General features: G+C 40.7%; 1 protein-coding gene across 2 annotated transcripts in view; it reads right to left on the bottom strand.

Moving 5' to 3' along the window:
- LOC145525995 (uncharacterized) overlaps positions 1–27769 on the bottom strand; it is a 548630-nt gene that overhangs the window by 17003 nt on the left and 503858 nt on the right. For both annotated transcript variants that reach the window (XR_014068646.1, XR_014068609.1), the window contains one exon: positions 5754–5813. The gene's annotated coding sequence lies outside the window, so the exon portion shown is untranslated. The remainder of the gene's footprint in view (positions 1–5753; positions 5814–27769) is intronic.

The raw sequence follows: 27769 nt of genomic DNA on the forward strand, positions 1-27769 counted from the left end.
TGCTATTTTATCCAACTTAAAAATTCTTTTCCTAGCCATAGATCATATTATATTCTTCCATATTTAGCTTTTCAATCTGTCCAGGATTGATATTTGTGTATCACATAAGGTAAGGGTCAGATTTTTTTTTCCTTTGGGTATATTCAATTGACTTATTAATTGAAAAGACCATTCTTTCCCCACTACACTGAAGTTTCATCTTTGTCATAATTGCTCTGTTTCTGGACTCTTATTTCAGTCTATTGGTCTAGTTGTCTATGATTATGCCAGTGTATTAATAACTGAAGCTTTATAATAAACAGTGGCACCTATTTCAGAGGTCACTATTGGAATATAGTAAAACAATTTATTAAGTGCTTAGCATAAGACCTGGCAGGTTGGGCTTTTGGCTCAGTTAATGTAAACTATTAAATATAAAAATGAAAGGTCATTTGACATCTTACCATACTAGACCTCTGTGCCCTCCTGTTGGCTATACCATACTACTTCCTTTAAAACATTTCTGATGTAATTAGGTCAACCAAGAAATAAAATGCACTTAGGTCATGAAAATTTTCCAAGGATATACCCATTCTGAGACTAGGTCTGTTGTGAGAAAGAGAAAAGAAAATCTATCTACAAAGTACTACAACCTACCTCTCTTGGCTTCTTGCCCTTCAAGTTTGTGAAGGAGAGAGAAAAATGTTTTTTTCATATGACTTCTATCTCCTTAGACTTCAGTGAATTCTTGTCTCATTGTGGCCCTATTTCCTTCAGTACAGAACTGAGACTTCTTGGCGTTTAATTCCCACTATATTTAAATGACAGATACAAGAATCCCCATCAAGAGAGGAGCCTGCAGGTCCCCTAGGGCTCAATTCTCTAGTAACCTAATTATTTCTAGCATCAAATGTCTTCATTCTTTAACTTTACTCACCTGAACAGTGTAAAAACATAAAAGTAAATCATATCTAGAGTGTAGCACATCAGAGTTCAATTGTTTCTTAACTGTTACCAATTTAAGTTTATCACAGGTTCTGATCTGTGGGTGTGGAATGGAGAGGAGGCAACAATGTATGTAGTACTCAGTTCAGTCTAGTCACTCAGTCATGACCGACTCTTTGCAACCCCACGAACTGTAGCACCCAGGCTTCCCTGTCCATCACCAACTCTTGGAGCTTGCTCAAACTCATGTCCATTGAGTCAGTGATGTCATCCAACCATCTCATCCTCTGTTGTCCCCTTCTCCTCCTGCCTTTGATCTTTCCCGGCATCAGGGTCTTTTGCAATGAGTCAGTTCTTTGAAACAGGTGGGCAAAGTATTGGAGTTTCAGCTTCAACATCAGTCCTTCCAATGAGTATTCAGGATTGATTTCCTTTAGGATTGGCTGGTTTGATTTCCTTGCAGTCCAAGGGACTCTCAAGAGTCTTCTCCAACAGCACAGTTCAAAAGCGTCAATTCTTTGGTGCTCAGCTTTCTTTATAGTCCAACTCTCACATCTGTACGTGACTACTGGAAAAACCATAGCTTTAACTAGATGGACCTTGGTCAGTAAAGCAATGTCTCTGGTTTTTAATATGCTGTCTAGATTTGTCATAGCTTTTCTTCCCAGGAGCAAGCATCTTTTAACTTCATGGCTGCAGTCACCATCTGCAGTGATTTTGAGGCCAAGAAAATAAGGTCTCTCACTATTTCCATTGTTTCCTCATCTATTTGCCATGAAGTGATGGGGCCAGATGCCATGATCTTCCTTTTTTAAATGTTGAGTTTTAAGCCAGTTTTTTCACTCTCTTCTTTGACTTTCACCAAGAGGCTCTTCAGTTCCCCTTCGCTTTCTGCCATAAGGGTGGTGTCATCTGCATATCTGAGGTTACTGATATTTCTCCCAGCAGTCTTGATTCCAGCTTGTGGTTTATCTGGCCTGGCATTTTGCATGACATACTCTGCATATAAGTTAAATAAGCAGGGTGACAGTATATAGCCTTGACGTACTCCTTTCCCAATTTGGAACTAGTCCATTGTTCCATGTCCAGTTTTAACTATTGCTTCTTGACCTGTATACAGATTTCTCAGAGGTCAGTTAAGGTGGTCTGGTATTCCCATCTCTTCAAGAATTTTTCACAGTTTGTTGCGATCCACATAATCAAAGGCTTTAGCATCATCAATGAAGCAGAGGTAGATGTTCTTCTGGAACTCTATGCTTTTTCTGTGATCCAACAGATATTGACAATTTGATCTCTGGTTCCTCTGCCTTTTCTACATCCAGATTGAACATCTGGAAGTTCTTGGTTTACATACTATTAAAGCCTCACTTAGAGAATATTGAGCATTACTTTGCTAGTGTGTGAGATGAGTGCAATTGTGTGGTAGTTTGAACATTCCTTGGCATTGCCTTTCTTTGGGACTGAAATGAAACTGACCTTTTCCAGTTATGTGACCACTGCTGAGTTTTCCAAATTTGCTGGCATATTGAGTGCAGAACTTTCAGAGCATCATCTTTTAGGATTTGAAATATCTCAGCTGGAATTCCATCACTTCCTCTAGCTTTGTTCCTGGTGATGCTGCCTAAGGCCCACTTGACTTCACACTACAGGATGTCTGGCTATCCGTGAGTGATCACACCATGGTTATCTGGATCATTAAGATCTTTTTTGTGTAGTTCTCCTGTGTCTTCTTGCCACCTCTTGTTAGTATCTTCTGTTTCTGTTAGGTCTATATCATTTCTGTCCTTCATTGTACCCATCTTGCGTGAAATGTTCCCTTGGTATCTCTAATTTTCTTGAAGAGATCGCCAGTCTTTTCCATTCTATTGCTTTCCTCTGTTTCTTTGCATTGATCACTTAGGAAGCCTTTCTTATGCTATCCAATGGAACTCTGCATTCAGATGGGTGTATCTTTACTTTTCTCTTTGCCTTTAGCTTCTCTTCTTTTCTCAACTATTTATAAGGTCTTCTCAGACAACCATATTGCCTCTTTGCTTTTCTTTTTCTTGGGGACGACTTTGATCATGGCCTCCTGTACAATGTTATGAACCTCCATCCATAGTAGACAGGTACTCTGTCTATCAGACCTAATCCCTTTAATCTATTTGTCACTTCCACTGTATAATCATAAGGGTCTTGATTCAGGTCATATCTGAACGGTCTAGTGCTTTTCCCTACTTTCTTCAATTATATCTGAATTTTGTAATAAGGAGTTCATGATCTGAGCCATAGTCAGCTCCTGGTCTTGTTTTTGCTAACTGTAAAGAGCTTCTCCATTTTAAGCTGCAAAGAATATAATCATCTGATTTTGGTATTGACCATCTCGTGATGCCACGTTTCTTGTGTTGTTGGAAGAGGGTGTTTGCTATGACCAGTGTATTCTCTTGGCAAAACACTGTTAGCCTTTGCCCTGATTCATTTTGTACTCTAAGGCCAAACTTGCCTCTTATTCCAGGTATCTCTTGACTTCTTACTGTTGCATTCCAGTCCCCTGTGATGAAAAGGACATCTTGTTTTTTGGTGTTAGTTCTAGAAGGTCTTGTAGGTCATCATAAAACCATTCACCTCAGCTTCTTTGGCATCAGTGATTGGGGGATAGACTTGGATTATTGTGATATTGAATGGTTTGCCTTAGAAATGAACAGAGATCATTCTGTCATTTTTGAGACTGCTCCCAAGTACTCCATTTGGCACTCTTTTGTTGATTATGAGAGCTACTACATTTCTTCTAAGGGATTCTTGCCCACAGTGGTAGATACAATGGTCATCTGAATTAAATTTACCCTTTCTGGTCCATTTTAGTTCACTGATTCCTAAAATTTCAATGTTCACTCTTGCCATCTCCTGTTTGACCACTCCCAATTTACCTTGATTGATGGACCTAACATTTCAGTTCCTATGCAATATTGTTCTTTACAGTCTCGGACTTTACTTACATCACCAGTCAAATCCACAACTCGGTGTTGTTTTTGCTTTGGGTCAGCCTCTTCATTCTTTACAGAGCTATTTCTCCACTCTTCTCCAGTAGCATATTGGGCACCTACTGACCTGGGGAGTTCATCTTTCAGTGTCATATATTTTTGCCTTTTCTTACTGTTCATGGGGTTCTCAAGGCAAGAATACTGAAGTGGTTTGTCATTCCCTTCCCCAGTGGACCACATTTTGTCAGAACTCTCCACCATGACCCATCCGTCTTGGGTGGCCCTACACAGCATGGCTCATAGGTTCATTGAGTTAGACAAGGCTGTGATCCAAGTGATCAGTTTGGTTTATTTGTGCTTAGTCACTCAGTCATGTCTGACTCTTTGAGACACCATGGACTACAGCCCACCAGGCTCCTCTGTCCATGAGAATTCTCCAGATAAGAGTACTAGAGTGGGATGCCATGCCCTCTTCCAGGGGATCTTCCCAATCCAGGGATTAAACCCAGGTCTCCTGCGTTGCAGGCAGTTTCTTTACTATCTGAGCTACCAGGGAAACCTAAGAATACTGGAGTGGGTAGCCTTCTCTTCCTTAGGGGTTATTCCTGACCCAGGAATCAAACTGGGGTGTCCTTCATTGCAAGTGGATTCTTAACCAGCTGGTTAGGTTTCTGTAATTGTTGTTTCCATTGTGCCTGCCCTCTGATGGATAAGGATAAGAGGCTTGTGAAAGCTTCCTGATAGGTGCAACTGGCTGTGGGGGAATCTGGGTCTTGCTCTGATAGGCAGGACCGTGCTCAGTAAATTTTTATTCCAATTTTCTGTTGATGGGTAGGGCTGTGTTCCCTCCATGTAGTTTGGCCTGATGCTAAACTATGGTAGGGGTAATGGCAGTAATGGCAACCTGCTTCAAAAGGACATATGCCAGGACTGTTGTATTCAGTGCCCCTCACCCCACAGCAGGCCACTGTTGACCCAAGCCTCTGCTGGAGACTCCTGGACACTCACAGGCAAGTGTGGGTCAGTCTCTTGTAGGGTCACTGCTCCTTTCTCCTGGGTCCTGGTACGCACAAGGTTTTGTCTGTGCCCTCTAAGAATCTGTTTCCCCAGTCCTGTGGAAGTTCTGTAATCAAATCCCACTGGCCTTCAAAGTCAAATTCCCTGGGGGTTCTCAGTCCCTTTGCTGGACCTCAGGTTGGCAAGTATGTTGTGGGCCCTAGAGCTTTTGCAACAGTGTGAGAACTTCTTTGGTATACTTGTTTTCCAGTTTGTGGGTCATGTACTCAGTGGCTCTATGTTGGGGTTAATGGCAACCTCCTCCAAGAGGACTTATGCCACACACCATGCCTCCCAAGTCTGCTGCAGCCAGAGCCCCTGTCCCCGTGGCCAGTGCTGCTGACCCGTGCCTCCACAGGAGGCACTCAAATACTTAAAGGCATATCTGGCAGGTCTGGTTCAGTCTCCTGTGGGGTCCCTGGGTACTCGTGCATACAAGGTTTTATTTGAGCCTTCCAAGCGTCTCTAGTGGGTATGGGGTTTGATTCTAAATGCAATTTCACCCCTCCTACCATCTTGTTGGGGCTTCTCCTTTGCCCTTGAATGTGGGGTATCTTTTTTTGATGGGATCCAACATTCTCCTGTCTATGGCTGTTCAGCCGTTAGTTGCAATTTTGGAGTTCTCACAGAAGATGAGTGCACATCCTTCTACTCCACCATCTTGTCTAGTTATACGTATGTAGTATGTACATATGTAATACATGTGTAATATATGTGTGGGTGTACAAGGGTATATATGTATATGTATAACTTTGCTGAATATTGACTTCTATGAACTTGAAAATGCTGTAGTAATGTTTCATAATCACTCACTTTACCCATTAACTTCACTCAGAAGGTCCAGTTCATCTATTTTCTGAGCACTTGCTGGATCTGTGGAGGTATAGCAAAGAGCAACATCCATTTATTGCCATCCTTTCTCCTTGCCAAAATTAAAAAAAAATAAAAAATTTAATTTATTTCTTCCAAATTTGATGCCTACATTCTATACACATATAAAAATGACTTATACAGACTACAGAAAATACCTTAGTGAAAAGAAAAATGCTAACTGAAGTTGAATTTCCTGTCAGAGACCACTTGCTTTGAACAGCAAACATGGGGCTTGTTTTAACCCATCATAACCTTGACTCACTTTTGCCTGAGTTGTAAGTGAACTTGACCAACTATCAAGGGCTTTAGATACAATACAATGTTAATGCAGAATAACTAAGATTTTGCTTTACAATCCAGGTAAGGTAAGAGGTTGCAAGTTAACCCTGCTAATGACTAGCACAGGCTGGTCAAATATCACCCCCAATCTAGACAATGACAAATCTGACTATAGATTTCTCAGTTCTAGACTTTCCTTTGAACCAAAACATATAATATATGGACTCTTGTGACTGGCTTCTTTCATTTAGCATGTTTTGAAGGTTCATTCAAGTTTAGCATACATCAGTACTTCATTCCTTTCTATTACTTAATAATATTGCATTATATAGATACTTCATGTTTTGTTTGTCCACCCATCCACAGATAGGTATTTGCATTGTTTCCACCTTTGGCTGTTTGAGTAATGCTGCACTAAACTTTCAAGTACAATATTTTGTGTGGACATATGTTTTCATTTCTCTTGGATATATAACTAGGAGTTGGATCAGTGGGTCATGCGGTGGTGGTGGTTGTTGTTGTTCAGTGGTGTCCGACTCTTTGTAAGCCAACAGCAGCCCTCCAGGCTCCTCTGTCCTCCACTATCTCCTGGAGTTTACTCAAATTCATGTCCACAGAGTCAGTGATGCTATTGAAAGGTTGTTGCTGAACCACGAAAAGACAGCGGGATTCTTGGCCTCCAGAAGAGAAGAATTCAATCCAAGGCTAGAGATGAGGCTTGCTCAGAGCTTTTGTGTAATAAAATTTTATTAAAGTATAAAGGAGATAGAGAAAGCTGCTGTAGGCATCAGAAGGGGGCAGAAAGAGTACCCCCTTGCTAGTGTTAGCAGTGGAGTTATTACTCTCCAATGAATCAAAAGAATGTCTGGAGGTTGTAAAGACCTCACCAGACCTACTCCCATAATTTACATTTTAAGATAACAGGATTAGCCAGAAGGTTTAATCCAGAGACTGTCCTCAGGCAGGGTACATTATTGTTATATAATCCTAAGGAATGTAGAGGGGGAAAAAAGTTGGTCATTTCTTCCTCCTTGAGAATTCTAGACCCCTCTCTCCTTGGGAATCCCTAGACTTCTTATCAACCTGCCTAGGAAATGACTCTCTCACTATCTAACCATCTCTTCCTCTGCCATCCCCTTCTCCTTTTGCCTTCAATCTTTCCCAGTATCAGGGTCTCTTCCAATGAGTGGGCTCTTCGCATCAGGTTACTCTGCATTTAATCATTTGTGGGATTGATTGATGGACTATTTTTCAAAGTCACTGCACTATCTTACAATGCCAGAGGTTTACTATTAAAAAGACCTCAGAAAGCATTTTTCTTTCAAAACCTATAAAAAACATAAAACCTATAATGTAGCTGAAATACACTCTGAAGCTTAGAATCAGCCAATCATCATTTAAATATTATACCTTTGAGGAAAGATAAACTGAGAACCAAAGGGCTGACACACTGACTTCTGGAATACAGCCTGTCTTTTACTGGGGACTCCCTGTCTAAGAGTGATATACTTTCCCAAAAACACCATCTGAGGAAAGCACTCATGGCTGAAATTAGCTCAGAATGTTCCTGAATGAATGAATTTTAGGACATGAACTCCCCATTTCATATGGGCCTTGGCAGGGGGGAAGCTAACATCTTTTTCAGAGAAACTTTCGAGATGAGCTGGGGAAACTCTGGGCAAAATGTTGGCCCCATGTGAAGGTTCCACATCCGCTCAGCACTTTTTGAAGAGTGCTTTGGAAGCATTATTTCCTTTGTGTGTAAAGGAAGTAATTAAACGTAAAAAGTGTGCAATGAAAAGAAGGTCCAATACAGAATATTTCCAGCAGGAGGGACCATTACAGCTCAAATTGAGGCTACAACCCTTTCAAGAATCTATGTTCTTTCTTTCTGAGAGGAGGGTAGTACCTTACTTTTTCAAGGCACAAGCAAAGGAAGGTTTTGAGATCAAAGGTATTTGTATTGTGCTTGTTTCTCTTTTTACACTTTTTTTTTTAAATCACAATAATTTGTTCTAGGATATTTTCATGTCCTACAAGAAGATAAATGAATTATTCCTTTTTCTTCTATAAATCACCATCTCCCAAGATAAGAAAATTGGTTTCCCTCCTATTTCTTGTTTGGGTTAGAGATGTAAATGTGGTAAATTATTTGAGTCTTTTTTTTTCCTTTTGTGTGAAGAGCAAATTATGCTCCCAATAAACGTCTTTTCACTGTTACTTCAGACTGATTAGAAGTGAAATGCTGCAAAGGAGAGATTTACTCTTATTGCTATATTAAGTATAATTTCACTGTTCTCTAAAGCAATTGTTTCTGTCATATTTCTTGAAGAAGCAAGTTGAAAATTGACTCTGTAAAAAAATATGGAAGCCTTTGCAGATGTCAAGAATTGGATTTCTTCTACCTATTCTAAAAAGATACGTTATTGTCTCATTGTCTAACACCTTCAAGTCATTTAGTGCAGAAATCTGCATTTTCAGACAATGTTGTACTAAGACTAAACTTTTTCTTTTTTTTTTAAACTAAGATATTCAAACACTTTGGTGCTTTGACCGGGGTCCCTGGAGGGGAAATGGAGTTTAAGCTGAACTGTACTTGTGCTGCTCAGAGTTAGCAGGGTGATTTTAGCAGAGTCAGCCTAGCATATGGAAACATGCTGGGCTCCCAACAGATTTCCCAGGTACTACTAAAGGGTTCATGTGTCAAACTCACTAACCTGAGGTCAGTTTCTGGGTGGTGAGGAGAAAACCAGAATACTTTTTTTTTTTCCTACTAATACATACCTTATGAAAGAAACCCTGCTCAGGAAAGAGCTCTTCTTTCATTCTCATGTGATATTTCTTTAAATTTTCTTTTAAAAAATTCATCCACATACTCAGTAAAATTGCTTAAGCAGTGAAAAACTAACAGAATTTGAAGACAACCATCCTCCCTCCCCACCTTCCTCCTATACTCATCTTAGGCTCTGTATTAAGTAGTGCCCGAAGCATATTAAACAACAGGGCTCTTGGCTAAGAGTGTGTGTGTGTGCGTGCTCAGTCACATTCGACTCTTTGAGACTCCATGGACTGTAGCCTGCCAGGCTCCTTTGTCCATGGAATTTTCCAGGCAAGTATATTGGAGGGGGTTGCCATTTCCTACTCCAGGGGATCTTCCTGACCCAGGGATTCAACCCGTGTCTCTTGTGTCTTCTGCATTGACAGGTGGATTCTTTATCACTGTGCCACCTGGGAAGCCCATTAAGAGTTAATTATTCCTTATGTCTTTAGGGACCTTTATAAAAATATGTCAGTGATAGTAGCAATTGTTAGTTTGTTTAATTTGTGATGTGATTAAACTCTATGTTTATAATCTTACTGAATTCCTACAATAGTTTGAAAATATCAATTCTTTATTTTCCCCAACTTCTTGATTATGAAACAGATGATGAGGGTAGTAGAGCTCTTGTTTAAAGTAACACAGCAGTGAATTACAGTGTGAGAATCCGGGGTTATGACTCGGAAATGCATTATCTCCATGATTCTAATGTACTATTCTTAGATAAAAGTGAAAGTGAAGTCGCTCAGTCGTGTCCGACTCTTTGCGACCCCATGGATTGTAGCCTACCAGGCCTTTCGGTCCATGGGGTTTTCCAGGCAAAAGTACCAGAGTGGGTTGTCATTTCCTGCTCCAGGGGATCTTCCCAACCCAGGGATCGCATTGCAGGCAGATGCTTTACCCTTTGAGCCACCAGGAAGCCCCCATTATTAGATAGGTAGCTACCAAAGAAAAAAATAGCCCAGCTCCTTTATTCTGGCAGACATAAAGTCCACAGATACAGTAGAGACTAGAGTCCAGAGATGGCAAGGTAATATATCTAGTGAGGAGTGGAATTCAGTCCAGAATCAGGTTTTCCCATCTCAAGACTCATGCCCTTCCCACCCCCAAATCATTTCCTTATCTTTATCCGTTGCTTGGAGATGTTTGATATTAAGATATTAAGATTCAGTAAGATATAAACTCATTTCAAATCTATAATTGGTATGAAGAAAACAATGTCAAAACTTTGGGGGTCTTGCTGAGCCATCAATTATTTATTTTTAAAAACTCTCTTTGGGTTTAATCAGTGGAATGAAGGTAAATTGATTTCAAAGCCTTCTTGAAATCAGTTCTTCTTCTACAGTTCTGGGGATAGTTGAGTCAGCTCATTCCCAGCATGGACAACAAGGTCTGCTGATTACTCTCTTCAAGATTCAGAAGGACTGCACCCCCCCAGCCTCTTCACCCAGATTTCATAATGAAACAAAGAACGAGGGAGAGCTGAGAGGCATGCTTGTTCAAGCCAGTTTTCTCAGAATGTAGTGTGAGCATGGGAAACTTGGTTCAAAAGAGAAGATTGCCTGTGATTCCCCTACAGCTACAGCCTTCAGAATTCTTGTAATCAGTGCATCTCACCTTTATTAGGGTCACCCTGACTTTCACAGTTAAAAGACCGTGAAAGAGTTAGTGATGTATTAATCAGGACCTTCTCAGCTGCAGGTGACAGAAAATGCACTATAAACTCATTTATGCAAAAAGAGATTTCAGGGCTCACTTAGGAGACACCTTCGAGGAATGGGGCATGCCTGATGGCTCAGATGGTAAAGAATCTGCCTGCAATGCCAGAGACAAAGGAGTAAGCGTCTTTTAATTTCATGGCTGCAGTCACCATCTGCAGTGGTTTTGGAGCCCAAGAAAATAAAGTCTCTCACTGTTTCCACTCTTTCCCCATCTATTTGCCATGAAGTGATGGGACCAGATGCCATGATCTTAGTTTTCTGAATGTTGAGCTTTAAGCCAAGTTTTTCACTCTCCTCTTTCACTTTCATCAGGAGGCTCTTTAGTTCCTCTTCACTTTTTGCCATAGGGTGGTGTCATCTGCATATCTGAGGTTATTGATATTTCTCCCAGCAATCTTGATTCAAGCTTGTGCTTCCTCTAGCCCAGCGTTTCTCATGATGTACTCTGCATATAAGTTAAATAAGCAGGGCGACAATATACAGCCTTGACGTACTCCGTTTCCTATTTGGAACCAGTCTGTTGTTCCATGTCCAGTTCTAACTGTTGCTTCCTGACCTGCATACAGGTTTTTCAAGAGGGAGGTCAGGTGGTCTGGTATTCCCATCTCTTTCAGAATTTTCCACAGTTTATTGTGATCCACACAGCCACAGGCTTTGGCATAGTCAATAAAGCAGAAATAGATGTTTTTCTGGTACTCTCTTGCTTTTTCGATGATCAGCGGATGTTGGCAATTTGATCTCTGTCTCCTCTGCCTTTTCTAAAACCAGCTTGAACATCTGGAAGTTCAAGGTTCACTTGAGCAATAGCTCAAGCCTGGCTTGGAGAATTTTGAGCATTACTTTGCTAGCATGTGAGATGAGTGCAATTGTGCGGTAGTTTGAGCATTCTTTGCCATTTCCTTTCTTTGGGATTGGAATGAAAACTGACCTTTTCCAGTCCTGTGGCCACTGCTGAGTTTTCCAAATTTGCTGGCATATTGAGTGCAGCACTTTCACAGCATCATCTTTTAGGATTCAAAATAGCTCAACTGGAATTCCATCATCTCCACTAGCTTTGTTTGCAGTGATGCTTTCTAAGGCCCACTTGACTTCACATTCCAGGATGTCTGGCTCTAGGTGAGTGATCACACCATCATGATTATCTGGGTCATGAAGATCTTTTCTGTACAGTTCTGTGTATTCTTGCCACCTCTTCTTAATATCTTCTGCTTCTGTTAGGTCCCTACCATTTCTGTCCTTTATTGAGCCCATCTTTGCATGAAATGTTCCCTTGGTATCTCTTAATTTTCTTGAAGAGATCTCAAGTCTTTATTGTCCAGCTATTTGCAGATGGGTGCCTGCATCTTGACAGTGCACAGAGTCACTGAAAAAACATATGTGCTTTAAGATTCTCTTTATCCAACCCTCGCATGTGTGTTTTAACCAATTCTCCTGGAGAAGGAGTAAATTTCTTACGAGCCTAGCTCTATTCTTTTCTCTCGTTCCGGGGTGGTATTTGATCAATATTTGCTGCCCATGTAAACCATGGCCCCTGTAAACTGTGGGTTCATACCCTTCATTTGTCTTCTTTTTCAAGAATGAAGAGGGTTTTATAAAATATATTTATATACGCATATGGGTTTCCCAAGTGGTACTAGTGGTAAAGAACCCACATGCCGATGCAGGAGATGTAAGAGACGCAGGTTCGATCGCTGGGTTGGGAAGATCCTGTCAGTCACTACTGAAGCAACTTAGCACACACACACACTATATATGCATATAAAATACATGCACTGTCAATGTGTGTGTATATATATGTACATATAATTTGTAATCTATTAAATCGTCTAATTATATTCTCAACCTTTTTTGAAATGGGCTTCTCCTCTATCTTTCCCACTGTCTCTTTCCCTCAGTCAATCATTTAGCAAACATTTAACAAGGCCCTTGTCTAGTGCTTCCAGCTCTATGATGAGCACAGGGAGATCTGAGAGTAAAGAAGTCAAACTTCACCCCAAGTTTGCACAGAGCTGCTAGTCCACTGGCAGAGGAAAGAAGAGCATTTCACAGCACATACTATAATTACAGTTATGGAAGTGCTGTGAAAAGGAAAATGTGGTGTTCAATAGCAGTGAATACCAAGGGGGTCATGCACATATAAACACAACCACATGCTGGTGCAACCATCTCCTTCTCCAGTTTCTGCAGCCCTGTAGGGAGAAGAGGATCTCTTTGACCTAAACACTGGATGGTGTTAGATTATGTAGTTAATCAAGGAATATTGTCAGCTGCATGGGGTTGTCCTGGGTCCTGAAATACCTTCTTTCAGTGTTTAGGGAGAAGTTGAAAATGGTGCTATTATTTTTTTTCACATTTGATTTAAAGGAGATTGTTGTTCAGTTGCTAAGTTGTGTCTGACTCTTTGCACCCCCATAGACTGCATTACGCCAGGCTTCCCTGTCCTTCACTATCTCCCAGAGTTTGCTCAAATTCATGTCCATTGATTTGGTGATACTATCCAGGCTTCCCATTCTCTGTTGCCCCCTTTTCCTTCCCTCAATCTTTCCCAGCATCAGGGTCTTTTCCAATTAGTTGGCTCTTTGCATCAGGTGACCAAAGTATTGAAGCTTCAGCTTTAGCATCAGTCCTTCCAATGAATATTCAGGACTGATTTCCTTTAGGATTGACTGGTTTGACTTCCTTACTGTCCGATACCCAATAAAACAACTTGGCTGTTAGAAAACTTTGTAAGACAATGAAAAGAACTTAAACCTATGCTAGGTATGTGTGCCATTTGCTCAGCCTAGAAAAGAACATTTGTTATCTGCTGTGGAATCTATCTCTTTACAGTATAAAGTTAGAAAAATGACTCAAAAGGGTAGATGGAGTGAATCTGTTACACATTTGGAGGGCCCTGTGGATGATGTGAATCTGCCTGTGGTGCAGGAAACCTGGCTTCGATTCTTGAGTTGGGAAGATCCCCTGGAGGAGGGCATGGCAACCCACTCCGGTATTCTTGCCTGGAGAATCCCCATGGCCAGAGGAGCCTGGCAGGCTACATTGATGTTTGCAACCCCATGCAGTCCATGGGGTCGCAAAGTGTCGGACATGACTGAGCACAATGGATGGTGTGATGTTTTGATTCCTTTTGGGTGTCTCAGTTTTCAGGTTTCATGATTCATGATGAGGTCTCCTAGAGTTGGCCCTTCTTCCTCCACTACCCCTGGAGGGGAAGGAGATCTATTCTGGGAGTGGGTGACTTAATATTTGAAACTTTGCAACTGTAAAATAATAATAATGCTGACAGTGATAGGGAAAATGCTATCGTGTCTGAATGCTTCTTTTCATGAACATTTTTTACTATGCTGAAGCCTTTGTGCATTCCATACACACATGCTTTCTGCTGAGCAGTGCGTTTCCAGCTGGGGCTGCAGAGAGAGGGCATACCAGCCCTTGTTCTGTGGCCTTGTCCAGAGCAACTGCTCTTTCTTGTCAGCTGGCTGGCTGCCAGACTCAACAAGAAGGCGTGCTGATTTCCCAAATACAATGCTTTGCTGGGGCTGGAATCAAAGCAGTCAGTAGTAAAGAGCTCTTTCATCTTTCTTTTCTCTCTTGTACATTCAGTGGGGATTCAGCCGTGAAAACAGGACCAACAAAAGGCAGAAGCCCTATACCAGTCTTCACAACTCAGAAAGATGGCTTTCAGGTCTTAATTGTTTGAAGATGTCATGCATTATTGATTTAAATATTGGCTTCAGGGCTGCAAGTTAGTTACGAGAACATTCTTACCTATCTGATGAGTATGTTGGTCTCTCCCTCTGCAGGCTTACAAGTTTTGAGTTGAAAGATGTGTTTCAGCTTGGAACACAAGAGGAAACCCTGATTTTTCTGAGAAATGTGTTAGTAGTTTCTAGAAGTTATGAGTCAATTGTAAAGAGGTAGCCCTATTAGTTATAAAATGCAAACACCTGAAAACAAAATCGAGCCAGCAGTATTTTGTTGGTCAGGAATCTGTTGGTTGAAAGTGACAGAAAGCCAACAAATGTGGCTTAAACCAAAAGATACCTTTATTGGAATGTCCAGGAGTTGAAGTTTCTGTCAGGAATGGCTGGGTCCAAGAGTCCAAACCACATAATCAGGGCTTAGTCCTTCTTCTCCCGTATCTCCACTGGTCTTTGTTGGCTGTTTTTCATTCCTGTACATGTGGTTGTTCCTGGTGGCTCAGGTTTGCACATCCTTGCAGTTGATTAGTGACAGCTGTAGCTTTTCTGGGCTCTAGGGCTCACTCTGATTAGACTAACTTAGGTTCAGCATCACTAATCTCTGAACCAATCACCGTGGTCAAGCAAATGGAATATGCTCATTCTCTAGGCCTTGACCATAGTGTGCATTGCTTGTAGGTAGCAGAGAGCATCTGAGGACCCTTCCTTACAGAGTATCCATCCCCCTCTTGCCCTTGCCAGCTGGGCTTGAGCCACTTGGCCTTCTTGTAGGGCCTTCAATGTGCTGAGCTTCATCTCAGCTAAGGCTCTCCTCACTTGCACTGTATAGGGCAACTCCACGTTTCCTGAACAAGCCCTCGTGTTCATGTCTCCAAACTCATACTGTCTGCTCTCTCCTCCTTCCTCCTTGTCCACCTTGGTTTTAGTCCTCTTCATCTTTCAAGGCCGACCCTGGCTGTCAGCCTTGCTCCTCCCTGCCCAAATGGGCACCCCTCAGTGTTCCCTCTACTCTCTCATAGACTAACTGGAGTAATGGTCAAGTGGTATTCTAGTTAAGTGCTTATGCACTGGTTTCCCTGGCTAGTCTGCCTGTTCTTGGAGACTCTGAGCTGTGTCTTTTGCATCTTTATATAATTAACTGATAAAGTCATATGAAAACAGCACTTTAAGAGGGTTTCTTATGGAGATAGCTATTTTCAATATTACCTTAATAAACTCACTTGGAATTGGTAAATGGGCTATTTTACATACATTATTTCATTTGTGCCTCACTAAATCCTCTAAAGTAGGTACAATTTATTAGTATACCGCTCTACAGATGAGGAAACTTAAGGCTCATTGAAGTTAAGACACTTGCCCATAGTTACCCAGATAAGTAGTAAAGCTGAAATTTTAACCCAGATCTGCTTGATTCCAAAGTCTGAGGTGTTTATCACCATGCAAACTGTCTCTTAGCCTTAGCCTTAAATGGTGTTTGCAAATGGGTGACTGCTCAGATATCAATGGATGCCCCAAAGATTTACCGCTCTCCCCCTCTTACCCACACCCTACCATCCCATTCTGTCCCCACTGGCAATAGACTCTGCTTTGGGATATGGAATTCTCCATAGCAACAGATTAAGTGTTGAGGTATCTTCTGTGCCATTTTTTTAAGCATCCTTATTTCCTACTTTGCAACTGATCCATCCATGACAACCTGGTCCTAATGGACTGGAATATCATTTCTGTAATAAAAGTTCACACTATAATTGACATTATTTTTCAAAATGCATGTCATTCGTGGAGATCATGTTTGCTCTTTCTTACGTAAACTTGGCAGTCTGACTTGTATCCAGCAGGTGTCACTAGACTTTCCTCTCCTGGGTGTGGCTGACAATGACTATGGAGTTGTTATCTTACTAAGCAGCTGCTGCTGCATTGCTTCCTGATTGCTAAATCATCCTGGATAGAACAGGACTCTTCCTTGACTTACACTCACTTTTCTCCCTGCCATTGAGTGTGGTCATACAGATGCAGTACCAGTACCTGGGTGCACAAGAGGGATGTGCCAGCAGTTCCCAAAGCCCACTCCTCCAGCTGCTCGCTTGCTAGCATTGTGTATTGCTTAAAGCTGATGCTGGGGAGGTGAGATACAAGTGCATTTCAAGGTATTAGGAGGAAAATTACCTCAAACTCAGAAAAATCTGGATTGGAGAGGTAGACTATGCCAGGGAATGTTTTTCTCTGCATAGTGAAGGCAGCAGAAATGCTTGATTAGAGATAGTGTCTAGCCATTCAACCAACATTTCCTGAATCTCTTCTAAGAACCCAAATGATTGTAGAAGTTAAACAAGGGATAAATGTGGAAATAACATGGTTCCTATATTTCAGGAGTTTAGCAGCACTGATACCCATTGATTCAGCCAGTACTGATTTGGCACTTCTGAATAACTGGGAGTAGAACTCTAGACTACACAGGTATGATTCCCACCCTGATGGAGCCTACAGCCTAGGAGAGAATACAAACATTATACAAGTAATGACACAACACTAGCAGGTACTAGTAGAACAGCAAAGTAACAAATGTTATGGGGACATAAAGTAAGGAACTCCAGTGGACAGTGTGCCATGCAGGGTCTCCTAGGTGAGGTTATTTTAAGCTGCTGCTGCTGCTAAGTCGCTTCAGTCGTGTCCGACTCTGTGCGACCCCATAGATGGCAGCCCACCAGGCTCCTCTCTCCATGGGATTCGCCAGGCAAGAACACTGGAGTGGGTTGCCATTTCCTTCTCCAATGCAGGAAAGTGAAAAATGAAAGTGAAGCCACTCAGTCATGTCCAACTCTTCGCAACCCCATGGACTGCAGCCTACCAGGCTCCTCCGTCCATGGGATTTTCCAGGCAAGAGTACTGGAGTAGGTTGCCAAGAGGGTATCCAAATATAAGTTGGAGTTGATAGAAAGAATGGAGAAGGGGAGAAGGAAGAGAATCATATGAGATAAGAGTCTGTCAGAAGGTCCAAAGGCAGGATAGATAAGGTGCCTTGAAAGAAAGGAAAGGAGGAAGGAAAATCTTTCAGGGGCTAGAGCTAAGTGGTCAGGGAGAAAAGTGGCAGAAGTTGGAGCTGAAAAGATTGATGGTTGGGGCCAGATTGACACGGGACCTTGTGGACAACTTTAAGGAATTTAAAATATATTCAAGAGCAATGGGAGCCACTTGTGAATGTTTTAATTGATTTATATTCGAGTATAGTTGATTTACAGTGTTATGTTAGTTTTTACTATACAGCAAAGTGAATAGGGGGCTTCCCTGGTGGCTCAGTGGTAAAGGATCTGCCTGCAATGCAGGTAACCCATGTTCATTCCCTAGGTTGGGAAGATACCCTGGAGAAGGAAATGGCTACACACTCCAGTATTCTTGCCTGGAACATGGACCAGAGGATCCTGGCCGGCTACAGTCCATGGAGTCACCAAGAGTTAGACAGGACTGAGCAATTAACACTTTCACTTTCAAAAAAAAAGAATTAGTGACATGTTTACATATATCCCCTCTTCTTTGGATTTCCTTCCCACTTAGGTTACCATAGAGCACTGAGTAGGGTTCCCTGTGCTATAGAGTAGGTTCTCATTAGCTGTCTACTGTATACGTAGTATCAATAGTGGATATATGTCAATCCCAATCTCCCAGTTCATCCCACATCTCCCTGTCCCCCTTGGTATCCATACGTTTATTCTCTACGTCTGTGTCTCTATTTCTGCTTTGCATATAAGATCATCTATACCATTTTTCTAGATTCCATATATATGCATTAATAAATGATATTTGTTTTTCTGTTTTTGATTTAACTTCATGCTGTATGACAGTCTCTAAGTTCATCCATGTCACTGCAAATGGCACAATTTCTTTCCTTTTTATGGTTGGGTAATATTCCATTGTATGTATGTTCCACATCTTCTTTATTCATTCCTCTGTTGATGGACATTTAAGCTGTATCCTTACCCTGGCTATTGTAAATAGTGCTGCGGTGAACACTGGGGTACACGTATCTTTCTGAATTATGGTTTTCTCTACCCAGGAGTGGTATTGCTGATTCATATGGTAATTCTGTTTCTAGTTTTTTAAGGAACCTCCCTACTGTTATCCAAAGTGAATGTATCAGTTTACATTCCCACCAATAGTGTAAGAAGGGTCCCTTGTTTCCACACCCTCTCTAGCACTCATTGTTTGTAAATTTTTTTTTGATGATTGCCATTTTGACTGGTGTGAAGTGATACCTCCTTAGTTTTTATTTGCATTTCTCTAATAATTAGTTATATTGAGCATCTTTTCATGTGTTTGTTGGCCATCTGTATGTCTTCTTTGAATAAATGTTCCTTTAAGTCTTCCACCTATTTTTTATTGGGTTGTTTGGTTTTTGATATTGAACTGCATATTTTAGAGATTAATCCCTTGTCAGTTGCTTCATCTGCAAATATTTTCTCCCATTCTGTAGGTTGTCTATTCATCTTTTTTATGGTTTCTTTTGCTGTGCAAAAGCTTTTAAGTTTAATTAGGTCCCATTTATTTTTGTTTTTATTTTCATTACTCTAGGAAGACGTTGCTATGATTTATGCCAGAGAGTTCTGCCTATGTCCTGCTCTAAAGAGTTTTATAGTGTATGTCCTTATATTTAGGCTTATAATTCATTCTGAGTTTACTTTTATGTATAGTGTTAGGAGTATTCTAATTTCATTCTCTTACATGTGGCTGTCCAGTTTTCCAGCATTGAATTCAGTAAAGCAAATGATGCAGTTTTAAAAGAAGAGTGCTATAGTATTATGTATTCATTTGTTTACTCAGCAGTATTTATTGCATACCTATATGTGCCAGTATGCCAGGTGCCAGAAATTAATAGAGATATAAATCACAATGAAAAATAAAAATGTAATTCTGGTTCAGGGAAAGAAGGAGATGGGAAAGTCATCTGAGAATTAACAAATCTATTCATGCAATAAAAATTTATGGGCACTCTGGCCTGACTTAGAATCTGTTCTAAACCTTGGAGATTCAATAGCGAATCAGACTGTCATCATCATAAGGAATATTCATAGTATGCACTGAAGATCAGGGCAGAAGATACAGCAAATCAGAGAAAAAAAACCTTTTTTACAGTCAACGGAAAGACATGTTCTAGTAGACAGAGTATGCCATGGTAGAAGCAAATATCAACAAGGATTCAGGCACTCTCACGATAGTTTTAATTCATAATCCTGTTTTGTAAAAACTCACTGTGTCCCATTAAAAGGAACCAGAACTCTGTGGAGGAATGGCTAACACCAGGTCTGGGCAGGAAATGTACAAGATGAGCCTGGGCCACTTTTTTCCTACCAGAAAAGCCATCAAAGAGTAATGGAGTCAGAACAAAAGGACCCAGGAACCAGGAACCAGCCTCAATGGTCTCTTGCTGAGACAATCTGAACATCAAACAAATAAACCTCAATAAATTTATAAAAATCTAAAAGTTTTTAAAAATGCACAGCTCTCCCCACCAAAAAAAATCCCAAAAGCCTCATTGGTCAACTTTGAAGTAACTCCTCATTCTGAAAATCACCAAGTAAGGGGAAATAATTAAACATTTATTCTGCATTTCTGGATAAGCAGTATTTCAGGGTCATTAAGTAGCCTTCATTGAACAAGAAAGTACATTTGTAGAAGAAAATTCCAGCTACTGAATCTGAAAAGACTGGAAAAAAAAATGACAGAATTAAGAAATCAACATTCAAAAAATTCTAATGAAATGATTGATTTAGATAAAGAATATCAATAAGCAAAAACATTTTTAAAATATACGGAGGTGGCGGGGCTAAGATGGCGGAGGAATAGGACGGGGAGACCACTCTCTCCTCCACAAATTTATCGAAAGAACATCTGAACGCTAAGCAAACTTCACAAAACTACTTCTGAAGGCTGGCAGAGGACGTCAGGCATCCACAAAGACAGCGCATTATCTTCGAAAGCAGGTAGGAGAAATTATAAAAGATAAAAAGAGAGACAAAAGAGTTAGGGACGGAGACCCATCCCGGGGAGGGAGTTGTAAAAGAGGAGAAATTTCCAAGCACCAGGAAACCCTCTCACCAGCGGGAATCTCGGAGGGCAACATAACTGGGAGAAAAAATAAATAAAACCCACAGATTAAGTGCCTAAAGCAACTCCCAGCAAAGAACTCCAGACGCTCGCATCCGCCACCAGCAAGTGGGGGCTGAACGGAGAGGAGCAGGCGGCACTGCTTAGGGTAAGGACTGGGACTGAACGCCCTGAGGGCAATGTGAGGGAGCTGACGTGAGATAGTAACCTAAACTGTGGGACAGCCAGAGGGAGAGAACTATCCCGCGAAAAGCCCAACTCGAAGGCACTGCCGGCCCGCTCACAGAACAAAGGACTGAGCGATACCAGAGGAGAGCTAGCCGGCTGCGGATGGCCCCATCCCCCGCCGGACACAGCAGGCAAGCGGGCCCAGCCAGAGCCGGAAAGGGGCAAACTCGGCCCCAGAGAGGGCACCCCCTACCAAACTACAAACAGGCTCCCAGTTTCTAAGCAAAGACTGCCTGAGATCCCGGAGGGTCGACAGCCACCGGGAGGGTAACAGCCAGAGACCAGCTCCCCAGAACCGACACAAAGCGCACCGGAGCCGGGCGTGCCCATAAACCGAGGCGGGGACCAGGGTGGTGATAAGCCGCACCGAGTAACCTGAAGCCTGAGCAGGGTAGACGGGGAAAGCACACACGCTGTGAGCGGGGGTGAACCCAGTGCGGCCGAGACACTGCGAGCTCGCCACACACATGCCGGTGATATAGGTTTGCAGTGTTCCTCCCTCCCCACAGCACAACTGAACAAGCGAACCTAAAGAGACCACCTCCACCCCTTTGTTGCAGGGCGGAAATTAGATACTGAAGAGACCTCCAAACAGAAGCCAAATAAACAGAGGGAAGCGTGTTGGAAGTGACAGGCCAACAGATTAAAATCCCTGTAGTTAATACGGACTGCATTGAAAGGGGCCTATAGATCTTGAAAAGTATAAGCAGGAACAATGATCTATCTTAAACTGAACAGACCCCACACTGCTCACAACAGCTCCAGAGAAAGTCCAGGATATATAATTTTACTATTATCTTTTTTTTTTTAATTTAAAAAAAAATTTTTTTTCCTCTTCTTTCTTTTTTCTTTAAGTCCTCTATTACACCTTTAACTTTCATTTTCATAACCCACTATTACCTTGCAAAAAAAAAAACCCTATTTTTAAAGCAAACTGCATACATATATATCTTATACCTTTTGTGTTTTCTTCTTTTTACTGTTTTTTTCCTGTTTTACTTTTTTTACTGCTTTACTGTTTTTTTTCTTTTTACACTGTTTCCTTTTTTCTTTTTTTTTATATTGTAAGTTTTATAAGAGTCTAACCTCTACTCTAGATTTTTAATCTTTGTTTTACATATTTGATATCAATTTTGTACATTTAAGAACCCAATCTTTAGGACCCATTTTTACTCAGGAGTGTGATCACTGGCTTGATTACTCTCTCCCCCTATTGACGCTCTTTCTTCTCCCCCAGGGAACCTCTATCTCCCACCCTCCTCCTTCTCTTCTCAACCCAATTCTGTGAATCTCTGAGGGTGTTCTGGGTACCGGAGAACACTTCAGGAAAAGAATACTGCCCAGCTCTCTCTCTCCCCTCTTGATTCCTCCCTTTCTACTCATGCTCACCTCTATTAACTTCCTCCCCCCTCTCTATGTATCTCTGTGAACCACTCTGAGGGTTCCAGACTGTGGAGAGCACAGAGGGAAGTGCTTACTGGCTAGACTGCTCTCTCCACGTTTGAGTCCCCCTCTTCCCCTCCTGGTCATCTCAACACCCCCCCCTTCATCTCTCCATGTAATAACTCAGTGAACCTTTCTGGGTATCCCTCACTGTGGAGAATCTTTTCACCATTAACCTAAAAGTTTTATTATTGATGCTGTACGGATGGAGAAGTCTGAGGCTACTGCAAGAATAAGACTGAAAGCCAGGGGAAACATTAATTAATAAGAGATCATCCAATAGCCTCCACATATACACTGAAACCAAGCTCCACCCAAGAGCCAATAAGTTCCAGAGCAAGACATACCATGCAAATTCTCCAGCAACGCAGGAACATAGCCCTGAGCATCAATATACAGGCTGCCCAGAGGCACACCAAATCCATAGACATCTCAAAACTCAATACTGGACACTCCATTGCACTCTAGAGAGAAGAAATCCAGCTCCACCCACCAGAACACCGACACAAGCTCCCCCAACCAGGAAGCCTTGACAAGCCACCCGTCCAACCCCACCCACAGTGAGGAACCTCCACAATAAAGAGGAACTTCATACTACCAGAATACAGAAAGGCCATGCCTAACACAGCAATCTAAACAAGATGAAAAGGCAGAGAAATACTCAGCAAGTAAAGGAAAACGAGAAATGCCCACCAAACCAAACAAAAGAGGAGGAGATAGGGAATCTATCTGAAAAAGAATTTAGAATAATGATAATAAAAATGATCCAAAATCTTGAAAGCAAAATGGAGTTACAGATAAATAGCCTGGAGACAAGGATTGAGAAGATGCAAGAAATGTTTATCAAGGACCTAGAAGGAAAAAAAGGAGTCAATATATAATGAAATAAAGGAGATAAAAGACACTCTGGAGGGAACCAACAGTAGAATAACGGAGGCAGAAGATAGGATAAGTGAGGTAGAAGATAGAATGATGGAAATAAACGAAGCAGAGAGGAAAAAAGAAAAAAGAATCAAAAGAAATGAGGAAAACCTCAGGGACCTCTGGGACAATATGAAACGCCCCAACATTCGAATCATAGGAGTCCCAGAAGAAGAAGATAAAAGGAAAGGCCATGAAAAAATACTCGAGGAGATAATAGTTGAAAATTTCCCTAAAATGAGGAAGGAAATAGTCACAGAAGTCCAAGAAACCCAGAGAGTTCCAAACAGGATAAACCCAAGGCAAAACACCCCAAGACACATATTAATCAAATTAACAAAGATCAAACACAAAGAACAAATATTAAAAGCAGCAAGGGAAAAACAACAAATAACACACAAGGGGATCCCCATAAGGATAACAGCTGATCTTTCAATAGAAACCCTTCAGGCTAGAAGGGAATGTCAGGACATACTTAAAGTAATGAAAGAGAATAATCTACAACCCAGATTACTGTACCCAGCAAGGATCTCATTCAGATATGAAGGAGAATTCAAAAGCTTTACAGACAAGCAAGAGCTGAGGGAATTCAGCACCACCAAACCAGCTCTCCAACAAATGCTAAAGGATCTTCTCTAAACAGGAAACACAGAAAGGATGTTTCAACACGAACTCAAAACAACAAAGTAAATGGCAACGGCATCATACTTATCAATAATTACCTTAAATCTAAATGGGTTGAATGCCCCAACCAAAAGACAAAGGCCTGCTGAATGGATACAAAAACAAGACCCCTATATATGCTGTCTACAAGAGACCCACCTCAAAACTAGGGACACATACAGACTGAAAGTGAAGGGATGGAAAAAAATATTTCATGCAAACGGAGACCAAAAGAAAGCAGGAGTCGCAATACTCATTTCAGATAAAATAGACTTTAAAATAAAGGCTGTGAAAAGGGACAAAGAAGGACACTACATAAAGATCAAAGGATCAATCCAAGAAGAAGACGTAACAATTATAAATATATATGCACCCAACATAGGAGCACCACAATATATAAGGCAAATACTAACAAGTATGAAAGGGGAAATTAACAATAACAATAATAGTGGGAGACTTTAATACTCCACTCACACATATGGATAGATCAACTAAACAGAAAATTAACAAGGAAACACAAACTTTAAATGATACAATAGACAAATTAGATTTAATTGATATTTACAGGACTTTCCACCCCAAAACAATCAATTTCACCTTTTTCTCAAGTGCACACGGAACTTTCTCCAGGATAGATCACATCCTGGGCCATAAATCTAGCCTTGGTAAATTCAAAAAAATTGAAATCATCCCAGCCATCTTCTCTGACCACAATGCAGTAAGATTAGACCTCAATTACAGGAAAAAAACTATAAAAAATCCCAACATATGGAGGCTAAACAACACGCTTCTGAATAACCAACAAATCACAGAAGAAATCAAAAAAGAAATCAAATTATGCATAGAAATGAATGAAAATGAAAACACAACAACCCAAAACCTATGGGACACTGTAAAAGCAATGCTAAGGGGAAGGTTCATAGCAATACAGGCATACCTCAAGAAACAAGAAAAAAATCAAATAAATAAACTAACTCTACACCTAAAGCAACTAGAGAAAGAAGAAATGAAGAACCCCAGGGTCAGTAGAAGGAAAGAAATCTTAAAAATTAGGGCAGAAATAAATGCAAAAGAAACAAAAGAGACCATAGCAAAAATCAACAAAACTAAAAGCTGGTTTTTCGAGAAGATAAACAAAATTGACAAGCCATTAGCCAGACTCATCAAGAAACAAAGGGAGAAGAATCAGATCAACAAAATTAGAAATGAAAATGGAGAGATCACAACAGACTCCACAGAAATACAAAGGATCATAAGAGACTACTACCAACAGCTATATGCCAATAAAATGGACAACTTGGGAGAAATGGACAAATTCTTAGAAAAGTATAACTTTCCAAAACTGAACCAGGAAGAAACAGAAGATCTTAACAGACCCATCACAAGCACGGAAATCGAAACTGTAATCAGAAATCTTCCAGCAAACAAAAGCCCAGGGCCAGATGGCTTCACAGTGGAATTCTACCAAAAATTTAGAGAAGAGCTAACACCTATCCTACGCAAACTCTTCCAGAAAATTGCAGAAGATGGTAAACTTCCAAACTCATTCTATGAGGCCACCATCACCCTAATTCCAAAACCAGACAAAGATGCCACAAAAAAAGAAAACTACAGGCCAATATCACTGATGAACATAGATGCAAAAATCCTTAATAAAATTCCAGCAAACAGAATCCAACATCATATTAAAAAGATCATACATCATGACCAAGTGGGCTTTATCCCAGGAATGCAAGGTTTCTTTAACATCTGCAAATCAATCAATGTAATACACCACATTAACAAATTGAAAGATAAAAACCATATGGTTATCTCAATAGATGCAGAAAAAGCCTTTGACAAAATTCAGCATCCATTTATGATAAAAACCCTCCAGAAAGCAGGAATAGAAGGAACATACCTCAACATAATAAAAGCTATATATGACAAACCCACAGCAAACATTATCCTCAATGGTGAAAAATTGAAAGCATTTCCCCTAAAGTCAGGAACAAGGCAAGGATGCCCACTTTCACCACTACTATTCAACATAGTTTTGGAAGTTTTGGCCACAGCAATCAGAGCAGAAAAAGAAATAAAAGGAATACAGATAGGAAAAGAAGAAGTAAAACTCTCACTATTTGCAGATGACATGATCCTCTACATAGAAAACCCTAAAGATTCTACCAGAAAATTACTAGAGCTAATCAATAAATATAGTAAAGTTGCAGGATATAAAATTAACACACAGAAATCCCTTGCATTCCTATACTCCAATAATGAGAAAACAGAAAGAGAAATTAAGGAAACAATACCATTCACCATTGCAACAAAAAGAATAAAATACTTAGGAATATACCTACCTAAAGAAACAAAAGACTTATATATAGAAAACCATAAAACACTGATGAAAGAAATCAAAGAGGACACAAACAGATGGAGAAGTATACCATGTTCATGGATTGGAAGAATTAATATAGTGAAAATGAGTATACTACCCAAAGCAATCTATAGATTCAATGCAATCCCTATCAAGCTACCAATGATATTTTTCACAGAACTAGAACAAATCATTTCACAATTTCTATGGAAATATAAGAAACCTTGAATAGCCAAAGCAATCTTGAGGAAGAAGAATGGAACTGGAGGAATCAACCTGCCTGACTTCAGGCTCTATTACAAAGCCACAGTCATCAAGACAGTATGGTACTGGCACAAAGATAGAAATATAGATCAATGGAACAAAATAGAAAGCGCAGAGATAAACCCACGCACCTATGGACACCTTATCTTCGATAAAGGAGGCAAGAATATACAATGGAGAAAAGACAATCTCTTTAACAAGTGGTGCTGGGAAAACTGGTCAACCACTTATGAAAGAATGAAACTAGAACACTTCCTAATACCATACACAAAAATAAACTCAAAATGGATTAAAGATCTAAACGTAAGACCAGAAACTATAAAACTCCTAGAGGAAAACATAGACAAAACACTCTGCGACATAAATCACAGCAGGATCCTCCATGACCCACCTCCCAGAATATTGGAACTAAAAGCAAAAATAAACAAATGGGACCTAATTAAAATTAAAAGCTTTTGCACAACAAAGGAAACTATAAGCAAGGTGAAAAGACAGCCTTCAGAATGGGAGAAAATAATATCAAACGAAGCAACAGACAAACAATTAATCTCAAAAATATACAAGCAACTTCTGCAGCTCAATTCCAGAAAAATAAACGACCCAATCAAAAAATGGGCCAAAGAACTAAACAGACATTTCTCCAAAGAAGACATACAGATGGCTAACAAACACATGAAAAGATGCTCAACATCACTCATTATTAGAGAAATGCAAATCAAAACCACAATGAGGTACCATTTCACACCAGTCAGAATGGCTGCTATCCAAAAGTCTACAACCAACAAATGCTGGAGAGGGTGTGGAGAAAAGGGAACCCTCTTACACTGTTGGTGGGAATGAAAACTAGTACAGCCACTATGAAGAACAGTGTGGAGATTCCTTAAAAAACTGGGAATAGAACTGCCATATGATCCAGCAATCCCACTGCTGGGCATACACACCGAGGAAACCAGAATTGAAAGAGACGCATGTACCCCAATGTTCATCGTAGCACTGTTTACAATAGCCAGGACATGGAAGCAACCTAGATATCCATCAGCAGACGAATGGATAAGGAAGCTGTGGTACATATACACAATGGAATATTACTCAGCCATTAAAAAAAATACATTTGAATCGGTTCTATTGAGATGGATAAAACTGGAGCCCATTATACAGAGTGAAGTAAGCCAGAAAGAAAAACACCAATACAGTATACTAATGCATATATATGGAATTTGAAAGATGGTAACGATAACCCTATATGCGAGACAGAATAAGAGACACAGATGCATACAACAGTCTTATGGACTCTGAGGGAGAAGGTGAGGGTGGGACGTTCTGGGAAAATAGCATTGAAACATGTATATTGTCATGTGTGAAAGAGAACACCATTCCATGTTCGATGCATGAGACAGATGCTCGGGGCCGGGGCGATGGGATGACCCGGAGGGATGGGGTGGGGGGTGGGGGGTCCGGGA

The sequence above is a fragment of the Giraffa tippelskirchi genome, chromosome 2 (genome assembly GCF_054371585.1).
Source record: "Giraffa tippelskirchi isolate mGirTip1 chromosome 2, T2T-mGirTip1v1.2.pri, whole genome shotgun sequence".
NCBI lineage: Eukaryota > Metazoa > Chordata > Mammalia > Artiodactyla > Giraffidae > Giraffa > Giraffa tippelskirchi.